This window comes from Antechinus flavipes, chromosome 1 (assembly GCF_016432865.1).
Source record: "Antechinus flavipes isolate AdamAnt ecotype Samford, QLD, Australia chromosome 1, AdamAnt_v2, whole genome shotgun sequence".
NCBI lineage: Eukaryota > Metazoa > Chordata > Mammalia > Dasyuromorphia > Dasyuridae > Antechinus > Antechinus flavipes.
In genome coordinates, this window is record NC_067398.1 from 493,626,709 (window position 1) to 493,646,595 (window position 19,887).

The window sequence follows — 19,887 nt, forward strand, 5'->3', positions numbered from 1 at the left end:
TAGCCTGCAGACCACCCTCCCTCCTGGATAGAAACTGCCTGGCAATTCTTCTCCAGTTCCATAATTTGCTTTTCATTGCAATTCTGGAAAATCAACTGGCTTCCACACTCAAGCAGCTTCTGTGCCTGTTATTTCTGCCAGGATAAAAGACTTCTGGGTTATGGAAACATGTCCTGTGAGTGATGGAGGAGAGAGAGAACTGGAAATAACCCTGTGGGTGCCTTGTAAAGCAAAATTCAGGGTTAGGGACAAGGTGGATGTGCTCCTCCCAGTAAGCATACATCAGTACACAAACTTCAAAGAAAAAACTTGAGGCAACTTTTAGTCTCTATTCTTCATACAAATTGTGCAAGGATGATTCAGTCTTTCCTTTTCGTTGTATCCTGAACAATGTCTACACGTGCCTGAGAATTACTATATTATATCCCAACTTCTCTTATTTCATAAACATTATGTGATTGGAATCCCAATTAGTGGCTAGAGCATAAGAAATCAAGATTTAAAAAAAATATTTTTTCATGCTAGAATAGGAAACCATTGAAAAACCTTGAAAACTAATTTTCCAATAGCATGGTGGAGAACTTGTACCTTTAATACACATACACATACATTAGATAAAACTGGAACTATCATTACCATAAACTCTTAACATGAGTTCCATCCAGAGTACAGAGATCTGTTATTTGGCAGACTACGAATAACAATGAAATATGCTGATTGTCTATTGGTTAGTCCATACTCTCATGACATGACCAACCCACCTCATTTTCTGGTTCCACATCTCTTTGATGATATTTTTATGCCCTTTCTCATGCACAGCTCTTTATTACACTTCAGCCTACTCAAGCCCACCCCTTAGTAAACTAGAAGTAAATGGAGGTTGTCGAATATCAATAGGAGGCTTTGCTCCAGCTGCCGCTATAGCACTGTTAATTACACAATACTTTTATTGAGCAATTCGGTGGTAATTCTTGTAGCTATTCCTCCTTAATAAGATCCATTGTGCATCATAAAATAGTAACTGGGACACAGTTTGTATTCCACATGCATCACATTTCTCTTTAGCAGATTCTTCCATATCCATAATCTCATCATTATTACTATTACCCTCCAAAGACAGTTGACTTGCATTAATCAGCCTTGCTGCCATTCCCTTGCCAGATTTTCCACAGTTTTATTGTGCTTTTGGACATTTTAATTAACTTGAAAAATTAATTTTGAAATCTTACCCTATTAATGCCCTGCCCCTTGGAAATCCCTTATCCTTGTTTATCATCATTGACCACTGGAAGATGAGGACAAGAGTAACTATGGCTCTAGAGGAACACACCTCCCAACCCCCTTCCCCATATTCACAGAACACACCACATGATACTTTCTTAATGGACCAAGAATGACATTCAAAAATTGTAAGGGAGGAGTCTGTATGCTATTTGGGGAGTTAGGATTCTTGTCATTCAAACTATATCATAACATTTGATTCATTACTAGCTGCTTCTGGAAGAGGCTACAAAACATTACCTTGCTTATCCCCCAGCCAACCAGATGACCTATAGAAATTGGAGGCCTCTTTACTGTGAGTTGATTGATTTGAATTTTCTGCAGCTAAAAAAACCCGTTTTTAAGAGAGTCAGAATGACTTGGAAGGGGAGTTACTATGCAAGACTATGAAGCATTTGTGACCATTCTGTAACTAGTTCTCATTGGCTAACCAAATGATGATGAGAAACTTGTTAATGGGATATGCAGACACTCAAAAAGACCTGTCAGCATGAGCTGAATCTTTTGTTATATCTTTGAAGTAAAAGTCTTTTTGTAAAAATAATGGAATGTTAAATAGTTGAATAGAACTGGAGAACTAGTCTTAGGTTACTGATAGAAAGAACACATCCTAAGGAGGCTAAAAACCTAAAGCAGAGGAGAAAATATGACCAAACCCTAGGGTTACTCTCCAGAACCCTGCAGAGAAGATATAGCAATCTGATTCTGGAAATAAGAGAACTATAATGAAATTATTTCTACACTTATTTCTGCTCACTTTACATATTAGAATAGAGGAAAGGGAAAGGTGAACATTGATTAATAAGTAGCCAAACAAGGAAGAACCAGAAGACAATAGCAGCACATCAAGCATCATTATTTTATTCAAACCATGGGAATCACAGAAAGATTCCAATATTCACCATGCTTTTTCTATGTTAATTACTTGTAAGAAGCAATAATTTTTATATGGTTTCATTTTGTGACAATAGTGATTTAGTATATTTCACTCTAATGATACCAAAATAACTCAGAGCTTCTGATCTTAACCAGTTAAAAACTATATTAAGCTGGTTTCCTCACATTTTTCTGTAATTTATCTATCATTTCAGATCTAGATTTTGGCTCATATAGTTGGTTTATTGCTCTCTTTTGTTGTGTTTTTGAATCTGGTTTGTAAGAATGGATCTTGTTCCAAAGAAACGTGCAAAACTTAGAATTCTTAAAAAGCATACTCAATCTCTGTAAAGGGATATCAGCACCTGTTGGTATGGGGAAGTCATGCATTTCAAGAATAATTCAAGCCAACAATGAAACAGGATCTACCACATTAAGCATTAAGGAAAGTATGATCAAAAATTAAAAACAATTCCAAGAAGTGACAAATCATTCTGCAAAACAACTTAATTAATCGTCAGAAAATAAGTCTACAAGGAAATTGGCAGCAGTATGGAGTTATTATTAATTCTTCAGTTCAGCACGAGCTTCTTGAAGTTGGAAGAACAACAAAAAGACTAATAAAATGAATAAATAGCTGCTAAACATTGTTATAAAGAAAAAAATGCTTGTCATGGGCAAGAGAACACAAATACTGAAATATTGAAGATTCTAAAGGCAATTTCCACAGATGAAACTCACTTGTTTATTCTAGGCTATAGCAAAACCATTGTCATAAGAAATCCCACTGAACTTCTAAGATCTGGGCATCTTCATCAGACTATAAAAACCACACTAAAAAAAAAGTTTGATTGATTATTTTACTTTCAGTTGGTCTGAAAATCTTGTCCCACATTAGGGAATGATGAACTCTGATCAAAGTGTTGATAAACTAAGAAGTATAATTGTTTAGGAATTACAGAAATTCCTAAAGTGTGATGGAACATTGCAACATGGCCTTGAATCATGACACGTCAAGAAACATTAAGAAAATTATCCAAGAAATGATGATGAACATATTTTGGTGACTTGGAAACTCATCTGATTTAAACCTTCTTGAAAACCTATGTTCTGTGATCAAGAATGGACTTGAGAAAATGCATTTTCCTTCAAAGACACACATAATATCTAATATGATTAAAGTGAGTAGGTAAGACCTGGATGGAGATGTTTAATGTAAGAAAAGTGCCTGAGTGTTCCATTCTCTTTCTTTTATGATGTTAATGTAGAGTATGGGACCATTCATGATGTCTGGATTGCTCCAGATTCATTACTTAATGCTGCACCAGTACCTATACCAATAGGAGTGAAGAAACTGTGAAATCAGATCTAGTCCAGTATTGTTTCACCAAATGATATCAGCTGAATAAGGATATTTTGTCTTAGAGAACATACAAGAATATATATGACTGGGGAAAAGAAATGGGCTGGTCAAGTAATGAAAATAAGGGATAGCAGATAGGCAGAAAAAGTGGGGCACTGGCAGTCCTCTGATAATCATTATCATAAAGAAGGAAGGAAAGGAGGAAGGAAGGAAGGAAGGAAGGAAGGAAGGAGAAAAGGAAGGAAGGGAGGAAGGAAGGAGGAAAGGAAGGAAGGGAGGAAGGAAGGAAGGAAAGAAGGAAAGAAGGAAGGAAGGAAGGAAGGAAGGAAGAAGGAAAGGAAGGAAGGAAGGAGGAAGGAAGGAAAGAAGGAAGGAAGGAAGTGAAGGAAGGAAGGAGGGAAGGAAGGATACAAGAGACAAAGGAAAAGAATGAAGGGGGGGTGGGAAAATGCATACAAAAGATTCTGGAAACTATATTTCTCTTTCTATGTGTTTGTCTCTTGTCTACTTCTCTGTGTGTCTTTCTATGTCTTTGTCTCTCCGTTTCTCTGTCTTCCTTATTGTCTTTGTCTCTCCAGATCACTCTCTGTCTCCCTCTTTATCTGTTTCTGTCTCCCTCTATCTCTATTTCTGTCACTATGCCTCTCTTTCTCATTGCCTGTTTCTTTATTTCTCTTTGTTTCTGTCTCTGTTCTCCAATTCTTTTTCTCTAGGTCTCTGTTTCTGTACTTCTCTGTATCTGTCTGTCTGAATCTCTCTCTCTCTCTCTCTCTCTCTTTCCTTCTCTCTCTCTGTCTCTTCCCCTCCTCTCTCTTTCCCTTCCTCCCTCTTCTCTGTCTCTTCTTCTCTCTCCCCCTCTCTCTCTTCCCTTTCTGCTGTCTTTCTCCTCCTCTCTTTCTCTCCCCCCATCTCTCTCTCCTTCCCCCCTCTCTCTTTTTCTCTCTCTCTGTCTCTCTCTGTCTCTCTCTCTCTCTCTCTCTCTCTCTCTCTCTCTCTCTCTCTCTCTCTCTCCTCCCACCCCGTGTGTGTGTGTGTGTGTGTGTGTGTGTGTGTGTGTGTGTGTGTGCGTCTCCCCATCTCTCCCTCACTCAAAGAAATGCTATGGACTTTCAGTGGGGAGAGAGATGGCATCAATGGAAGCAACAGGCTCTATTGCAACTGCCTTATCTCCCACCCAAGCTTCCTTATGGCCTGTGAATTTGTGATGCTACATTTTCTTCTGTCCCTGTAGCATTTATTCTTTCCTAAATTTAAAAGAAAGAATATAGGAAACAGAATGATCTTGTGAACTTTGAAATGTCAGGAGAGCAACCAGAGTTTTAATGACAGGCGTCTACAGCAGATTGCCACAACTAGTATAGCCCTAAGGAATAATGCATGTAACCCAGCCTAGCAGTGAATTCAGCAGCTAAAATACTCTCTTCTGGAAGCAAGAGGGGACTTATCCATTGACTAATGTAAATGTACTTGAAGGGAGGAACTTTCCTAGCAGTCACTTTAAGCTTGAACTCACTTCCTCCAGGGACTAAGGTGGTTGAGAGGAAAGTCTACACTCTGGTTCCAGGAATATGTTTGTGCTTCTGTTCTTGTTCTATCTTCTAAATAAATATCTCTTTCTAAAAGCTAATTAATATTAATTATTTATCCATGGAGGACAGTAGATAGACATAGATGCTGGCAAATTATATTGGAATGCTAATGACTGGTGACCAAGACCAAGAAGAACACTCTGGAATGGAGACTTAGAGCTTTAACATTATAATATAATACTCTCAGTCTAACTGGAATTATCAGTGGAACTCTGAGACATGGAACCTTGATATATGTATACACACACAAACACATGCATATGTATGTATGTATATATGCTGTGTGTATGCATATGTGTGTGTATGTTTAATAAAGATAAAAATAATACAGAACAGGAAGATATGAAAAAATTGATGTCAGTATGAGACAGCATACTTATACCAATGAAATCATAGATTCATTGTTTAAAAGAAGAGGAAAATATATTTTAATAAAAAAACCTAGCTATTGTCTATTTTAAGACCCTTCTTGAATAGGAGTTCTTAACCAGGGATCCAAGGACTCCTAAGACTTCCACTAATAGAGGGTCTCTGAGCTTGGATGGGGAAAAATACATCTTTATTTTCATTAATGTCTTACTGAAGTTTAACATTTTAAAAAAGCATTAGAGGATCCATAGGCTTCACCAAATTGACAAATAAATCCATGATGCTAAAAAAAAGTCATGACTTCTTTACTAACAATATTTGTTCTGTATAATACCATCTTATATGTATATGTAATGTATATGAGTATATTTACATACATATGTGTATGTTTATAGATATACATGTATATATTTGCGTATATATATATGTGTTTATAGATATAGATATCCACACCTAATCCACACCTTCTTTGGGGAGTAAGGGTGAAAGAGAGTAAAAATAAAATAAAAAGTGAACAGCAGAGAACAAAAGAAAACCTACAAGGAAGCAAAGAAAAGCTGGACTGCTCTGAACATAATGTATAGTATTTATTTTATGGATGTACTTGAAATGAAAACTTATGGCTTTATATTGAATCCTCTCTTATGTCCTACTGGGTATATGACAATGTTTTGCTTTGCTTTTCTTATTTTTTATTTCCTGTTTTGTACTTGTTTTAATTATTAATTTAAAAAAATTTTTAAGAATGCTTGTTCTGACTATTACCACTCACATGAAAGAGTGTTCCAAATCACTGTTGATCAGAGAAATGCAAATTAAGACAACTCTGAGATATCACTACACACCTGTCAGATTGGCTAAGATGACAGGAAAAAATAATGATGAATGTTGGAGGGGATGCGGGAAAACGGGGACACTGATGCATTGTTGGTGGAGTTGTGAACGAATCCAGCCATTCTGGAGAGCAATCTGGAATTATGCCCAAAAAGTTATCAAACTGTGCATACCCTTTGATCCAGCAGTGTTTCTATTGGGCTTATACCCCAAAGAGATACTAAAAAAGGGAAAGGGACCTGTATGTGCCAAAATGCTTGTAGCAGCCCTGTTTGTAGTGGCTAGAAACTGGAAATTGAATAGATGCCCATCAATTGGACAATGGCTGGGTAAATTGTGGTATATGAATGTTATGGAATATTATTGCTCTGTAAGGAATGACCAGCAGGATGAATACAGAGAGGCTTGGAGAGACCTACATGGACTGATGCTAAGTGAGATGAGCAGAACCAGGAGATCATTATATACTTCGACAACGATATTGTATGAGGATGTATTCTGATGGAAGTGGATTTCTATGACAAAGAGACCTAACTGAGTTTCAATGGATAAATGATGGACAGAAACAGCTACACCCAAAGAAGGAACACTGGGAAATGAATGTGAACTATTTGCATTTTTTATTTTCTTCCCGAGTTATTTTTACCTTCTGAATCCAATTCTCCCTGTGCAGCGGGAGAACTGTTCGGTTCTGCAAATATGTATTGTGTCTAGGATATACTGCAACATATTTAACATATATAGGACTGCTTGCCATCTTGGGGGGAGGGGTGGAGGGAGGGAGGGGAAAAAAACGAAACATAAGCGAGTGCAAGGGATAATGTTGTAAAAAAATTATCCTGGCATGGATTCTGTCAATACAAAGTTATTATTAAATAAAATAAAATTTAAATTTTTTTTTAAAAAATAAATAAATAAATATCCATAAATCTTAAAAATGCTTGTTCTGGAAAGACCAGACAATTATACTATAACAGAAATTCCTTAGAAACCTGGATTCTAGTCCTGACTATTACTTCAAGGACCTCATTTAGTTTTTCTGAGTTTTCATGTCCCCATTTACAAAAGAAGTTTTAATTTCAATACCTCTAATGTACCTTGAAATTTTTAGTCTAAAAAGGTTCTTTCCATGAAGAATTCAATCAGTAAATGAATTTTTTTTTAAAAAAAAATTCTTGATACATATAGAAAACTATGTTCCCAGGTTTTTTCTATTTTTTCCAACATAAATTAGCCTGAAACTTCAACTGCCAATGATCAAGTACTGGGTTTTCACTGAGACCATTAGAAAGAATCTTATTCCCTCATAAATCTCTTCCCATCTCTGTCTTCAACCAAGCATCATCCAATACTAACAGATTCTCGGAGCAGATTAGGTCAGCCTTCAAACACTTACTATGTGCTAAGTACTCTTCTAAATACTAAAGATACAAAAAAAGAAAAAAGTAAGATCATGGAACTCATATTCTAACGAGAGAGACAACAAAAATCCATATGCATGCAACATATGCATTTTTTAAAAATTGTACACATTTTAAAATTAAATCTTAAAACTCTTCTAAAACTTTTGTGATACCTACAGACTAAGTGGGAAGGGGAGTCGACTGTAGTGGACTGCAGGAAAAGTTGTATTACAGAAGGGAGAATTTCAGCCAAATTTTGAAGGAAGACAAGGAAAGTAGAGGCTAGAAAAGAGAATATCATGGGCATGGGGAAACAGCCAGTGAGAAGGCATGAAATAGGTTGAATAATGAACAGCAAGAAAGGCAGCATATTTGGATAATCAAATATATGGGAGGAAGGAAAATGTTAAAAAAAAATGGAAAGGTAGGAAGAGTCCCAGGTTTGCCATTAAAAGGTAAACAAGATCCAAAAGTCAGCCTTTAGAACAATTGGAGGATGAACACAGTATTCGTGTCTCATTAGCTTTTTTTTTTTTAAGCATGAAAGATTTGAGGGAGGAAAAGGTTGGAAGAAAAGCTCTATTAACTTCAAAGAAAAAAAGAAATGAACAGATGTGGGCTTAAAATATATAGCATTCCCTCCCCTATAATGGACAGTTGGAAGAAACCTGTTATGCTTTGCCATTGCCTTAATAAGTTAGAAACTTTGTTCCTAAACTTATTGAGTGGGAGGAGTGAGAATTTTAATTGGGGCTGAAAATTATATTTATGGCAATTCTAAAGGTTATTAATGATCTCTTTCCTCAGATATTTAAAAGTATATAAAGGAATGGTAAAAAAAAATTGGTAGAAGAGTACAATATAAAAGAAATGGTGGATTTAGAGGTTATGTTATTTGTTTTTAACCAAAAATGTAAAACTTCCTTAAACTGCCTGTCCACTCATATGGCCCAAAGTTTAATAGAGGTGGGCAAATTAAGAGGCCCAATGACAGACACCCTCTTTCACATTAGCCCCCTTCCACCCACCTGAAACCCTGCAGGCTTGTCAACATATACGTAAGGTAGAAAATACAAAGCATTGTAATAATAATAAAATCTAAGCTTTGGAAAAAAAATATCGTTTGGACAAAGCATTGACCTCCCTGGTACTTTTTGAATGTTAATCTCATAACTTCCAATGGACTCCCTCAGGTGTGCATTTTCTGATGTGAAACTGATTTAGCCTTTTGTCTCAATTTGGCAAATAATCTTGACAAGTCAACCTAGATAACTTGTTTTGTGGAGGTTCTCCAATCTCCATAAAACATAAGGGGGGTTCTCAAATCCTGTCTCCTCTGGCCCAGGCTAGGACTAACCTTTCCCCCAACCCCAGGGAACTTCTTAATTAGGCTCTTGTCAGCCAAGCCCTAATCCAAGCAGGATACCACTGCTATATTTCACACCAAGTTGAATCGACATTTATACACTGCTTAATATGTGAGCCATATTGCAAAATACCGAACTTATTGCTACAGTATATTTAAAAAAAGGAAATAGAAGATACTGTCTCTGCCTTCAAGGATATTGTTCTTCAATCACTCAATCGTGCTCAAATTTTCATCACACGATAGATTAATTTTTTCCATTGGGGTTTTCTTAACAAAAATACTGAAATGGTTTGCCATTGCCTTCTCCAGCGGATCGCCTTTTGTCAGAAACCTCTACGACAATGTGTCCATTTTTGGTAACCCTACGTAGCATAGTTCATAGCTTCATTGAACTATACAGGCTCCTCTGACACTATAGCTAATGATCCTGAAGAAGCTTTTTAGGCAAACAGGGATTGAGAACCTAACACAGGGTTGCACAGCCAGTAAGTGTCTGAGTCTGAATTTGAATTCAGGTCTTCCTGTTTCCAGGATCATCACTCTACCCACTTTCCTGCTTAGTTGTCCCTACAAGAATTTTACAGTGTATTTTGAGAGATAAGATATAAGAATATGAAAGATGAAATAGCAAAAGTTTAAAGTAATAATTAAGGACAATATAAGAGATGTCAGACAGTAGTATATACTATCACTAAATATATTGTACAGACAATGGTTACTAATTTCTCTTTGACAATTTTTTTTTACATTTGTGATGCAATTCTCTGTACTACTATTTGTTTGTTTGTTTTTGGCATCACTAGAATACATCTAGGATACACTCTAGGACATCTAGGCACTTCAGTGGATGGAATGCTGGACTGATAGAAAGTCTTAAATTCAAATTTAAGCTCTGTGTAACTGTGCATAAGTCAGTTAACTGTTGCTTGCTAGTTTCCTCTACTGTGGAATGGGAATAACAGCACCTACCTCCCAGGATTATTATGAGAATTAAGATAATTCTTGTAATATTTGTAAATATTTGTAATTTGTACAAATATTTGTAAAGTGTTTTGTAAAACTTAAAGTAATATATGTGTTAGTTATACATATTGATAAAGGATATTTAATATAATACTTATATAAAATATAAAATAAACTTAATATTAAGTGTTACTTTAATATTAAGTATCAAATATTTGATATGAACTATTTTTGAAATATTACTTCATATTTATTACAAAATTAAATATTTTACATATTACATATTAGAATTAAAGTAATCATTACTTAAATTAAATATAACTTAATATTTATAAGTATTTACTATGTCCCAGGCACTGTGCTAAGAACTTTACAATTATTATCTCATTTGTTCTCACAACCTTGGAAAGTAGATTCTACTAATATTCCCATTTTATATATGAGAAAACTGAGACAAACAGAATTCAAGTGATGTACCCAAGATCATACAACTAATAAGTTTCTGAGATTGGATTTCAACCAGGCCCATGGATCTATCCACTTCACACAAAACATTAAATAATTAAATATATAAATAAATAAATATATAAATTAAATATATAAAATATATAAATATAAAAATAAATAAAAAATAAATAAATATAAATATATAAAAAATTAAAATATAAATTATTTAATGATACTAAAAGAATAATTATTATCCTGCTGAAGTAGAAATTCACCCCAAATGGAACTGTGAGAAACATAATCTTGAATCTTTGTAGTTAGAAGTTTATTATTACTAGTTCTTCACACCCTAATGCAGATGCTATTTTTACACTCCCCAGATGTGCTATCCTGAAAAACCTAAGACCTTGACAACTTGATAAACTTAAAGAAATACTGTGTTATTGCTGTCTGGGAATGACACCCTTAGAGTGATAACTTTTTACCTCCTATTTAGAATAGAAATTCCTTTTATTATGACAAATGTATCAAGAAATATTTTGATGTCTCTCTCTTCTTTCTATAAATATATGGCCCTGAGGCCACTCATTACTGACCCCTCCCAACTTGGTGTTGGGGGATCAGTCCTGGCCAGTAATAAATGCTCTTAAAACTTCACTATTTTGGCTGCCCTGCTTTTCTCTTGCCTAGGTACTTCACTGCCACATATGAAAGGAAGGACTGCAACAAAAAAGATTATTTTAGAGCAGGATAAAATAGAGGGGAGAGAACTTATCTATGGAGAATCACCTTGATATAGAAGTTGGGATGAGGAAGGACTTCAGAAAAGGGCTATCTAGTTCTCAGTAATTTGCTACTGGAATCTATGTAACCTAGATTTGGGTTTCTTCCAAGGGAACAGCTCTACCTCAAAATTAAAAGGTGGAGCTCAGGACCCATAGGAAAAAAAAGATATTTTCCCAATAACTAAAGGATCTGAGAATAGAATTTGGATTAATTAGTCCAAGTAAGATTGAACTAGCCAAGTAAACTCAAAGCTAGTATAAGAGTTAAATATATGTAAAGGTGTGTCAAGCTAAATCAAGCAAGGTGAGAGATACCTAGAAATTATTTAATCTGTACAGGTAGCCCCTGATCTTTAAACAGGTTATATTCAAAAGTTTATCTGAAAGTGTTTTCCAATAAAAATAATGTGGCAGTTTATAAGACTCTTTAAACTAGAAAGGACCTTTAAAATGATTTCATCCACCCTGCTCATTTTATATATGGAAACTAGGGTCTAGAAAAACTATCATTTGTCCAAGGTCACACAAGTAGCAAGTAGCAAGGCTGAGATTTAAATCCAGTTCTTTTGAAAACACTCAATATTTCTTCTACTACATACATAATTTCTGTATGTGTTGTCCATAAAATGTCCATAAAAGGCAAGCCCATAAAAAGCCCTTTAATCAATTATTTTGATGAAATAACACAAAAAGTAATCCTAAGTCCCCAGTTCCATTGAATATTTCTGAATCTTTGGATATATATATATGCATATCTACATAATATATCTCTGCTTAAATAAGCAATTCACCCTGACTTTCTTTTGAAACATAATGAAATAATTTGCTCAGTTTTATCCAGAGATGACACAGAAGTATATGAGGGAAAGAACTATGACTCTTTATGCAAAGCCTTTGGAGTAGAACCTACTAGTGTCCAGGAGAAAGAGCAGTTACCCAACTTGTTTCACTCCAGCAAAGTTTCATTCCTTATTTTAAAACCAAAATGCCATTCTCTGAATTTTCCATTTCTAACTATAGATACCATGAAATCTTTCTGGTCTCATTTCTCTGCAACAGAAGGTTGGATCTGAGAACACTAATATACGGTAATTATAGAATTCTATAATTATAAAGTATAAAGCATACTTTACAAAAGATTTGACACATCTTATCTTACTTGTTCCTCAAAACAGCCATGTGAGGGAGGTATTTTTATTCCTATTTTTCCAATGAAAAGACCATATTCATGCTTCAGTGGGGTTAAATAAGTTGCCCAAGTTCACACAACTAGTTGTTGTTGAAGCTAGGATTAGAACCCAGATTTTAGCCCATACAGGTCCATGCTTTCCACTATAGTAGACTTTTCTCTAAACGTTAAAATTATAAAACATCTGCACTCAATTCTTTAAAATCTCAAATACAAGATGTTAATGTAATTCAATATTATAACTAACAAATACATTCACTCATATACTAAAAGTCACTTTCCCCAGCTCTATGCCTATTTGCACACTTTTCAAACCAAGAAAGAAACTAAACATAAATTTAAGAGTCTGAAGCCAAACCTCTTTCTCCCCGTGACTGGACTCCCCAGACCTATAAATCCTTCACCACATCCCAAAACAGCCATAAAATCACATTAATGAAATATTTGTAAAGCCCTTTGAGATCCAAGGCTATCAGGTGCAGTGGCAAGAGTTAAGGTCCTTAGCCTATCAATTCAACTCGTTAGTTCTGAAAGTTAAATATGATCTGTCATTAACCTATGAGCAAATTAACTTCTATGTTTTCCATATCTCCTACTTAAGTTTTAGCACTTTGAATTTCATTTCCTAGGGTACATTTTTTTCTTCATTAAAGAAAAACAAGAGAATGTAAGTTTGAACTTAACACCTCCTTGAAAAGCTACATTAGAAGTGCAAGTTTTGCTATTGTAATTGTCTTGAATGGTTTATGAGCAATTATTTTAAGTACTGCACATGCCTACAATGTCTCCATAATAATATTCTACAAATCTTAGGAGTTTCAATTACTCCACTTTTTCTTGCCTATTCCTTGGTAGTCTGCCACATTTGACAGTTCTAAATATTTTGGGTGAAGACTTTAAGCTAGCATTCCCTTGTGAAGACCTAAACATGTGGCAGAAGAAATAAGTCATTTGATTCATATCCTTTGTAACTACTATTGTATCGAGGGTGATAGTTGGGGTTCAGAGGCTCATGAACACTACAAATCTGTCATCAGGGTGCCGAAATAATGAGATCTTGCCCAAGAAAACTCATATCATAAAGGCAGCAGTCTTGGCTGTACACTAGTCATACAGAGTATCCAATCTATTGAAGCAAATAAAGCTTGAAATTACACACAAAGACCCTGCATACAGGACACTGGAATCTCAAAGTTAGAAAAGACTTTGGGGACTTTGGGGGAACTGTTTGGGGAACAGTTCAGAGCTTACTCTGGACTCAGCTTCAATTGATGAGCCTATTGTTAAATTTTTAGTGTGAGCATTTATGCCTGGGAAGTCAGCAAATGCTACAAAATCAGGGTTTAATTTATTACTTTGTTGATTGTCTAGATTTAAGAAAGTGATAGGGGAAAATATTGATAATCTAAGTTAAACATAAAAGTTCTAAGTACTTTTTTAGAGTTGGTTGTGAAACATTTACTAATATTAATTACTAATATATTTCTTAGCATTTACTATTAATGTTTCACATTAATATTTCTAAACATGAATTTCCTGTATATTATCATTTCTGTCTCTCCATCTCTCTCTGTCTCTATCTGTCTGTCTGTCTGTCTCCCTCTCTCATACACATACACACACTTCAAATATAACATATGCAGATAATTTCCCAAATATGCATGTGTATATATAAAAACTTATTTGTATAAATGTGTGTTTATAAATGTATGTATATGTATTCTACCCCAATTTTTTTCTATATTCCAGATTCCCATTGCCTTCCAAATGAATCCATCTAAATATCTTACTGGCATATCAACTTCAACTTAACCACACAGAATGGGTAATGTATCATTTGAACTTCATTAAGAATTTTTCTTTTTTCCTGATTTTCTACAATTTCTTTCATGCAGAGCATACCACTTGGCAAGTCTAAAACCTTCGACTTTCTTGAAAGTTATGTGGTTAATGATGATTTTGAATCCAAAGATCTTAGATTGTTACTGCTGTTTGTTTCCTTGGTTGTTGTTTTTTTAATGAAATGGAATATTTTCTTTTTCAAAAACTCAGGAGTGAAACAAATTCTGTGTTGTATCAAATATAGTCTGCACATACCCCCAAAATACATATACCTTAGGTAAAGAGACTGTAAGGTTTTGTGATTGCCAGAAATCAATGTGCAAGTGAGAGTGGTGATATATTTTTTAAATTGTTATTGACAGATATATTTAATAAAGGTGACAATGTGAGCAACACTTTCTCTTTGGTTTTTCTTTTGATTAATTCCACTTGCATGCCAATCAAAGAAAATTTGGGAAACAAAATGGGCTTTGTAGCCTCAACCTCTATAAAATTCCTGAGGGTTTTTTTTTCTGCAGTCCTCAAATAGGTTTTCGTGGCACAGGATCCCAATAAGGAATTAAAATGTAGTTTCAGATAATTCTTTAAGTCTTAATTAAGTTAGCTAGTTGTCTGAGATGATGGACTTTGAATCAACTTCAGCCACAGGCAGTCAAAGGAATAAAGGGAGTTAGCCCGGAGGTACTCTGATTGACTTTTGTTAACCTCCCTTAGCTAAGGGTAGTGGCTCATCTTTCCTAAAATTATGAAGAGGTTTTCCTGTGATTTAGTAAATGAAAGCAGAAAGACAGCAAATGGTCATTGAGGGCTGAAATCAAATACTCAGTAACAGATAACCAAACAGATGTTCAGTGTTCTCAATGGAAAGCAGAAATGCTGTGTCCAGTAAAGAAAAGCATTATGGTACCATGTGATAATTTCTTCAGATAAGATATTCTAGCATTAGAGGGTAAGTTTCCCTGATTATATAAGTGTTATGTATCATGACTACATATGTTCTTTATTTGTATTCTTCATGCATGTTTTCTGATATATTCTTCATATGCTTTCTCTTATTGGTCACAAAGGTAACTTGTGGAAGAACATACTTTGTGTAAATGGGTTCAGGTCATTTTTATTACTTTATGAACTTTTTTGTCCTTTTTGGATAAATGTATTTTATTTATAATTTGTATTTTTTGTCCTCCATCTAGCTTAGAAAAAATAAAGACATATATGGGAGCTTGTGAGCCATAGTCCTGAGAAGATACTAAACTAGAGAGTTACTTAAGTCTAGAGTTATTTTCTAGTAACCTATTTGTGAAATGGGGTACACCATATGCGATTTAATTATTGTTATACTTCCATGTATTTTTAATTCCATCCTTTGTTTTATTTTGGGGTCAAGAGGCAAGATAATTGGGGTTGAATGACTTGCCCAGGGTCACAAAGCTAGTAAGTATCAAGTGTCTTAAAGCAGATTTTAGCTCAAGTGTTCCTGACTTCAAGACTGGAGCTTTATCTACTGTACAATCTAGCTACCTCTTGTTCTTCTTCTTCAAACAGACCCAAAGACATCAATAGGGTGATGTCCTGACATGCTCATGAATTGAGTTTAAGTAAGGCAGAACTCCACAAAGTAATCAGCTTCATTTTCTTTTCCAGAGCTATCAAAGGCCAGTGGCAGGGAAAAAAACCAAGACAACTGGTGATGGTTCAGAATGCAGTAGATACATTTTTTTTCTTACATTGAATGAGATCTTTTTGGATGATATGGCCTATCCAGGGGTCCTCAAACTACCGCCTGTGGGCCACATGCAGCAGCTGAGGATGTTTATCCCCCTCACCCAGGGCTATGAAGTTTATTTAAAGACCCACAAAGCAAAGTTTTTGTTTTTACTATAGTCTGGCCCTCCAACAGTCTGAGGGACAGTGAACTGGCCCTATTTAAAAAGTTTGAGGATTCCTGCACTTAGACCAATATGAGACTTTTTTATCAGTTGCCTTAGCAACTATCCCATAATTTTTGCTTTATCTGACATCTTTATTTTAGAATAAACCAGGTTGATTAAACAAAGACTATCTTTATGACAAGGTTGTTTCAAAAGGTAAGATTGGGGCAGAACCTTCAAGAATTGATAAGATTTTGACATGTAGAGAGAAAGAGGAAAAGGGGCGAGCAATTTCCAATGAGAGGGTAGGAACAAACATTAGTCAAAATTTGTGTAGGTGTAGCACCTTGAAGAATTAGGGAATTGATTTGAAAAGGAGAGTGTGTTGGAGAGCAATGATTAAGTAATATTAGATTGATAAAAGTTCATCAGATCATAGAAGGCCTTAAAAGTCAGGCAAAGAAGTTTGGATTTAATGTGGTAGGTTATATGGAGTCACTATAAATTCTTTTTTAAAATTTTTCAATAATATTAAAATACATGTAAAGAAAATTTTCAACATTTATTTTTGTAAGACTTTTTGTTCCAAATTTCTTTCCCTCTATTCATTACCTTCCTCTTCCCCAAAAGAGCAAGCACTCTGATATAGGTTAAATGTATACAATTCTTTTAAACATATTTCCATATTTGTCATGTTATACAAGAAAAATCAGACAAAATGGGGAAAAACCATGAGAAAAAAAATAAACAAACAAAAAGCGAAAATACTATCCTTCAATCCATATTCAGTCTCCATAGTTCTCTCTCTGGGATGTGGATGGCATTTTCCATTTTGAGTCTATTGGATTGCCTTGAATCATTGCATTGTTGAGAAGAGCCAAGTTGCCCATTACATCACAGTTGCCCATTACATAATTTTGGTGTTATTTAGTGCAATGTTTTCTTAGTTCTGTTCATTTCTTTCATCATCATCCATGATTTTCCAGTATTCTCTGAAATCATCCTTCTCATCACTTCTTGTAAAACAATAATATTCCATTATATTCATATAATATAACTTATTCAACCATTCACCAATTAATGAACATCCACTCAGTTTTATTCCTTGCCATTACCAAGAGTTGTTGCAAACATTTTTACACATGTGGATCCTTTTCCCTCTTTTATGATCTCTTTGGGATTCACACTCAGTGCCACTATAAGTTCTTAAGTGGGATAGTGGGATAAAGACAGGGAAGAATCATTTTCTTAACCAACCTTGGTTTTAGCAAGATTAAACTGGCAGCAATATATAGGAACAATTAAAGGAAGGAAAATATTTGCAGTCAAGTGGTTCAGAAGATGTAGGGGAAAGTATCTTAAGAGAGAAACAAAGATAAATTGAATTAAATGTTTCGATTCTTCAGAAAGTTAAAGCAACAAATATATATTTAATGATCTTTGATGGCAATTTTTGGTTAAAGCCCCTAAACTATATGGAAATCCTGTATATCTCAATTTATACATGTCTCTGAACAAACAGTTGCAATAATCCCTTTCTGAAATATCTAACATATCATATTTATGCATTAGACAGTAGCTTGCCTTTCCAGAAATCACTTCAAAGAAACATCATGCTGGGGAAGTATTTATACACTCATTGACTTAATACCTAAATTGCTGCCAGGGAAATGACTGCGTTTATCACATTAACCATTAAAGACAGGGATGACTGTTGCCAAAGGAAAAGATTTCTTTTTCCCCCATGGCAAGTGCAAAATGGTTGGAAGAAAGAGTGAAAGCCCAGCAGTCATATTTCCTCCTACTTCTGATGCCCATCACTTGGATGTTAGTTGTATCTTTCAAAGGGGATAGGTATGTCATGGTTCATTGTTTGGACCCAGCCCTAGATAAAGATAAACATGCAGGCTTCCAGGGATTAGAATCACAAGAGTGACTAGCAAAGTTCACAGGAACTGAAAGGCCCCAGTGCCAATTAAAAACCATACAGCCCATCACAGCAAGGAGGAGAGCTATTGAATAATTGAATAATCTCAAGCCATTCCAAAGGAGAATAAACAGATGATTGCCTTATCCCGTGGAGACTGGATGGAGCTGTGTGCATTAGAGTGCTCTATATTCTCTTCATACTTTGATTAATTATCCAGCTGTGCAACTGTCATTAACAAGGATATCTCTGAATCATGTGGCTCCAGCAGTAACCAAATCTGGCTGTTCTTTCTTTTTTTTTTCTATTCTGGTGAGCTCCTTGCTTTTTAGAATAGAGATATAAAAGAGTATCACTTGAAATAGGAATGCCAAAGGGTCAAGAATTGGATTGTTTCTTACAATGTTGCTTCTAGGTTAATTTATTGGGTAAGTTTGGGAGGGGGCGGATCTATTTCCTAATTTTGGAGAATTTGATGTTGTGAATAATGGAATAGAACATCAAGAGTGAAGGCAGAAGACTAGGGCTCTATTCCTAACCCTCAATTGACAGGATCAACCCTAAAAATTTATCTTCAGAAACCAAGCCTTCTATATCTGTATTTCTGTTACTAGTGGTGTCTTCCCTTTCCTTTCACCATATCCTCCATCAAAATCTAATGTTAGAAGAAGATATAATAAGGTCAGTAAGATTACAGAAATTTAGAACCAAAAGAAAATTTAAGAACCATCCAGTTCGATCCTTCCATTTTATAAATGAGGAATTTGAGACTCAGAGAAGCTGTGAATTGCCCAAAGTCATATAATTAGTGGGTCTATAAAGCTGCAGAGCATACTTAGTTAGGGTTCCTACCCCACTGATTAAGTTAAGACTCCCTAAACAGCCGATTTATAGCTGACTGGCTAATCTTTTTTTAAAATTATCTTATTTTTATTAATTCCTTTGGTTTTCATATCATATTCATTTCTAACCTGTCTTCTCAATCAGACTGTGAGCTCTTTATAAGAATGAACTGTTTTTGCTTTTCTTTATATTCTCGGTGCTTTGCACAGCACCTGGCACAGAGTAGGCATTTAATAAATGTTGTAGAGTTGACTTATCAAATACACTCCTATCCACTATCTACTCAGTAATCCATCTAGAAGGCTAGATTCCTTGTACCAAAGAATTAAAAAAAGGAAAAATGAGCAGTTGAACAAAACTAACCAATATATCAACCATATCTTAGAGTATAAGCAATATTACATACCTAACTTCCCATCTCTTTTTTGCTTTTTGTTTTGTTTCAACTCTTCTCCAGGGCCAACTTTGGTTATCATAATATCATGCAGTTATTTTTCAGTCATGTCCCTTCGTGACCACATTTGGGGTTTTCTTGGCAAAGATACTAGAGTGGTTTGCCATTTCCTTCTCCAGCTCATTTTACAGATGAAGAAACTAAGGCAAATAGAGTTAAGAGACTTGCCTGGTGACACACAGATGTCTGAAAGTGGATTTGAAATCAAGGAAATGAGTTTTCCTTACCTCTAGCCCTAACTTTCTAACCACTGAGTCACCTCTCTGTCCCATTTTAACATGTGTTCCATTTTGAGTTTTTTGTAGTACTCATTATGTATATATTGTTTTCCTGATTCTGTTTGCTTCAGATGTTTTTTTCAATTCCTATAAATCTTCCCATTTTTTTATAATGTAGGAAAATTTCATTCCGTTAACTTGCCACAGTGTTTGTATACATTCCCGTATCTGGCTGATCAGCTGGGGGAAAGGGGAAAAGGCAGA